The 5539-nt window shown below is 27.5% G+C and overlaps 1 non-coding gene and 1 pseudogene across 1 annotated transcript; one reads left to right on the forward strand and one right to left on the reverse strand.

The window, feature by feature from the left end:
* Positions 1-968: 968 nt before the first annotated feature.
* LOC119581418 lies at positions 969-1092 on the forward strand (annotated as a pseudogene).
* Positions 1093-2264: 1172 nt separating this feature from the next.
* On the reverse strand, positions 2265-2427 carry LOC119581334. The gene has a single exon (XR_005229484.1). It is a non-coding gene; the product is annotated as a U1 spliceosomal RNA (small nuclear RNA).
* Positions 2428-5539: the final 3112 nt, after the last annotated feature.

Here is a 5539-nt window from a genome sequence, read left to right on the forward strand (position 1 = left end):
CATACGTATGTGAAATATGTGGACATAGTTTACCCTTTTAAAAAATATTTTACATTATCTACCCCTATTTGATAAAATGGTACACAGAAAAAATATAGAGAGAATCTTAATGCATATTCATACATATTTTTAAAAAAAAACATTTATACATATAAAATTTAACGCGGCCCCACAGGGACTATACTAAAAAATACGAGAGGAATATTTTAATTTTAAACCTGTTCCAAGCATATCCAATAAAAATTAAAGTGCATTTTAATAGGTACTGAAGATAATCTAATACGGGAATAAAAAAAAAAAAAGGGAAATTTTTAAAAACTGTTATCTCGGGGTTTCAATTTCAATTTTTAATTTCATATGTTGGTATATGTACTATTTGGAAGTGTTTGCTATTTAAAAATTTTCCAGTCTCCCATTTATTTGAAAAATTAAACAGCAAAATATAGGGGGGGAAGGTAAGTATATACTAAATATTTAAAAAAACAATAAAAAATTTTTATACTTCTCAAAAAACGTGGCAAAAAGGGAAAAAAAACAAAAACTATATGAAACTGAATGCATTTTTTTTTTTTTTCATGTTACCTTTTCCAAGCATCCCCGGGAAAAATTAAAGGGTGACATTTTAGGTATATAGATAATCTAATATGGGAATAAAAAGGGTTTCATTTTATTTTTTAAAACCCTTTATCCAATGGTTCATGTTTTAAAAAGGAAAAAACTTTCCTCCCTTATTTTGATTTTAAATTTTAAATTTGTTAAATTCAGTCATATTCAAACCACCGGTTTAAAACTTTGTTAACGAGATATCGGGACTACACTTTTACTTTTGTGCGTGCTAATCCTTTTTAGAAAAAAATAAAAATGGGTTTTTTTTCAAAAAAATTTACCTTTCTTGCCCTTCTACTCACGTTCTAAAACCCCTCAGTCTCCCTTTTTTTGGGTCAATTTTGATTAGTATTATCTTTTTAAAACTCTGGTTTCCCTTAAAAAACGCAAAAAATCTTTCCCCTTTTTACTAAAGATTCCGTGGGGGGGAAAACAACTAAAGGGGTTTTAAATAAATTTTTTTCTATAGCCCACTTTGGTGGGTTTTAAATTCAAATAAAGCAGTAAACATAAATTCACTTTAAAAGTAATCTTTTAGGAAGGAGGGAAAGTCTGAATATGTTTCAATTAGTTTTTTTTTGATACAAATATTTTAATTTCCATCCCCCGGCCAAAACATAAATTTCTTTTTCCCTTTATATTAGTAGTACATTTTTTTCCCTTAAAAAAAAAGCTTAAAAGTTGGTGTTTTTGGGGCTAATTTATTTAAAATTTTCTAAAATTTTTTGTTTTAATCTCAGCTTACTTCATCCAATTTTTATTTTCTTGGTGGTGAAAGGGATTATCCTTGTATACAAAAAAAATAATGTGCAATAACATTACTATGTTCGAAATATTGTACGTACATTAAGACTTTAGGGGTCTACCTGCTGTTATATAGATATTTTACATTTCTCACACCACTGATCTACTCTGATGCAACTCCCATAATATATCATATATTTATCTATCTATATGTGTAAATATATAAATGTGTGTGGACATACATTTTATATTATCAAATATATGATAATTAATATTTATCCATAGCATAATCACCACGGAAAATCATTCATCCATATGTAAGATAGAAGTAGGACAACCACAGTGTACCACATATATGCCCACCCAACTATATAGCAGAAACTCTGTATGGGAAATCGCAATTCATAATTTAAAAAAATAAATGTTATTTCCATTTCATATTATTTTTGACGAAATAACACCCCTTTATAAAGAAAAAACATATGCACAATTAGGTTAATATGATAAATTTAGCAACTACTGTAGTTAGTCTCATAAAAGTAAAGAACATTTAAACAAATGTAAAGTACCTACATCCATATAGATACGTCAAATTCCTTTCACTACCCATTTCTTTGGCATTGTATACAATTGGATATTTCCTGCTTTGGACACTACAATCGTTCAAATATTCTGCAGCCAATATCGAAATATAGATCAATATATTTATGCAAAGTTGCATAATAATTTACCAGGATAAATAAGAATTGCCAGGTAGCTATTTTCTTTTGGGTAAGTTTATCATATGAACTCATTGGGATGTATCACAAACTGAAATTATCTAACAGTTGTTCCACCACTCATGAATCTTGGCCTCAGTAAGGTTTTAAGGTTGGGTTTCCTATGGAATTACTCAAGTGTATCGAAATGTAATATGGGGGATAGCGCGAACGCAGTCCCACGACTAACAAAAATTGAGAACTCGAGTAACCACATTTGGGTTAATCGCAGGGGTCAGCCCCACCGGAGTGCAATGGTGAGCCTCGTCCTGGGAGAACCGCCTTCGTGATCACGGTATCTCCTGTGCCAGGTAAGTATGCTTCACCAACCCACGCGCCGACCCACGCTCACTCACACTGAGAACCCCACGCGCTCTACAACACTTTATACAAATACCAAGTTGGAATTTTCTTTTACGTAGACTCTTCTAGTGAATGCCACTTTGGTTTATATTTCAAAACTGTATTCGGAAACAAAAAGGTCACTTGTTATTCATTCAATAATAACTATCCTTATCATAACGTAAATTACAGTGTATAAGAAGCTTTTTCCACCTGTACTTCTGTTATCCTAATTTTATCATCGTGATATTTTATGGCATATACATATGAAAATCCACACATACACACTCGAACATATTCATCTAACCCATCAAGGCATCCATAAATACAGATGGATACATATCTACGAACATAGTCGTATAAATTGAATATTCACATGATTTGAATACACTCAGGTTTATGCATTTTTCAAATCTTGCTTATATTTCGCAAGACTAATATATATCAAATGGAAATAATGGTCAGGGTTCGCAAAACATATATATGTATATACATATGTGTGTGGAAAAATAAACCAAAAAAAGTATTCGTGTGTGTGCGCGTACGTTTTTACGTATAAGTATACATGGACGTTTGTGCGTGTGGACGCGTGTCAAAGTGTGCGGGTATATACAGGGCCTACATAATTATATAGTAATAGATCTTGGGCATATACGTCTATGCAGGCGTGTGTCTGTGGATGTGAACGTGTGGCCGTGCGGGAGTGTGCTTGTTTACCGGCATGCGTATGTTAATAATGTTTTTTAGTGATGGGTTAAAAAACTAAAAATATTTTCCCACGTGTACTTTCGTTGAAGTCCGGATGACATTGTAATCCGCAACAGTTTTTCATACGGAAACCATTCTATATGCCAAATCAATATGTCAATGAACTTCTAACGCCATGTCGTTTACACTCGCTCGTTAGTATCTATCTTATCAGCTTAAATCACTGTATCCGATTCCCCATGTGGGATCTACGATTATTAACTGATTTTGGAAAATGGTCGAAGTGCTAGGGGCTTGCCTCCTCCTTGTCCTGTGGTATCGGCCCGGGTTATTGGCAGTATACCTCCGGGATTGGTCCACTCCTCCAGGGAGAGCGATAGCAACCCTAATTGTATTTATTTTGTATGCAGTTAGCAAGTTTCACATTGTCTCCTCTCTTAAGAGCTGCATATTATACTAAGGTTTTCCATTAAACTAGTGACTAGTAAGTTTCATCGCTATCGAAGATGGCCTCAGTAATGCAGTTTAGCTAGAACAAAATATATACACATTGTATAGTTACAACACTTACAGCTAATAAAACAGAAATTAATATGATTTCTAAGAACTGGCCAATTATTGTAGTACTTCCTAGATAAATCCAATCTCTCCGGAAGATATTAACTAATAAAAACATATCAACTAGTTGACGATATATATCAAGAGTAAGGCTACAGTTACATTCAGCTCGAAGTATGTAAAAGACCAAAGCCTTCCCATCCATGCAACACCTTACTCTAGTAACTTATGGTATGTATAACTATGAATCGTGCCCTTCATAAATCACCGATGACCTTTCATTCACTGCCTTTGACGTTACCGGTCATGAAGTAATAAAGGAGTGAAAGATAATAATTACACTGGGGGGAATACTATGCAAGATGGGGACAAAAAAAAAATTAAATCTAAAGGTTTTTATAACTTGAAATAGCAAAAAAATTTACGAAAAAATTATTTTGGTTATTATTTAAAATTGGTTAAAACTTTTGGGAACATGAAAATACCAAATAAACAGTGTTGACATTTCTTCATTTCTAGCAAACATTGATTCTCATTGAACCCCGAAAAACGAGTCGGAACATCATCAAAACTCTTAAGCACATTTGAGAGCCGTTTTTACGCTTCATAAAAATGGTATAAAAAAAAAATATAGAGGGAACCTAATTTAATTTTCTATACAGAAAAAAAGAAAGAAAAAAAAAACTGGTATCAGGACAAAAAAAAACTATTGCACCATGAAGCTTTTCTTTATACAATCATTCCAGGATTTTCCCAAAACATTTACACATGCTTAATACTAATAAACTTATACATATATCATATTTTTCCCCTTTCTTACATACACCAAACAATTAATATTTTCAAACTACATCCTTGTTACAACATACATCACTTTATATACAGCATAATATATTATTATATATATTATATATTAATATATATATAAATATAATTATATATAATATATATATACACAATTTTATAACACAATAAAATATAATAATATAAATTTTTTATATATAATATATAATTATATAATAATTAAAATTCAAAATATATACTATATATATATAAATTTTATTAATATAAAATATATTAATAAAATTAAAATTATTAATTCAAAAATTTAAATTTTTAAAAAATTTTATCAATATATAACTATAATATAAAATATAAATTATTAAATATAAATACATATAAATAAAATATTATCATATAATAGAATATAAATTTTATATAATATAATAAATATATATTTATATATAACAATATATATAAAAATATATAATATTAATTATATAAAAAAATAAAATATATATATTAAATAATATATTAAATTATATAATTAAATATAAAATTTTTAAATAATTTTATAAAAAGATAATATAATAATAAAAAAATATAAAAAAAAATTTTTATATAAATATATATAAATTTTTAAAAAAAAAAAACAAATTAATATATTAAATAATATATATAAAATTATATAATAATATAATTTTAAAAAAATTTTATTATTTATATATAAATAATATAAAACATAAAATATATAATATATAATATAAAAAAATATATATATATAAAAATACATATATAAATATATATATAGTATATACATATATAAATAATATACATATATATATATATACATATATATATATATATATATATATCATATAATATATATAGATATATATATATAGACATTATTATATATAAAATATACTATACATATATATAATATAATATAATATTATATATAATAATATATATATAAACTATATATTTATTTAATACTTATATATATATATAATACATAGTAATAATATATTATAATATAT

This window comes from Penaeus monodon, chromosome 14 (genome assembly GCF_015228065.2).
Source record: "Penaeus monodon isolate SGIC_2016 chromosome 14, NSTDA_Pmon_1, whole genome shotgun sequence".
Taxonomy (NCBI): domain Eukaryota; kingdom Metazoa; phylum Arthropoda; class Malacostraca; order Decapoda; family Penaeidae; genus Penaeus; species Penaeus monodon.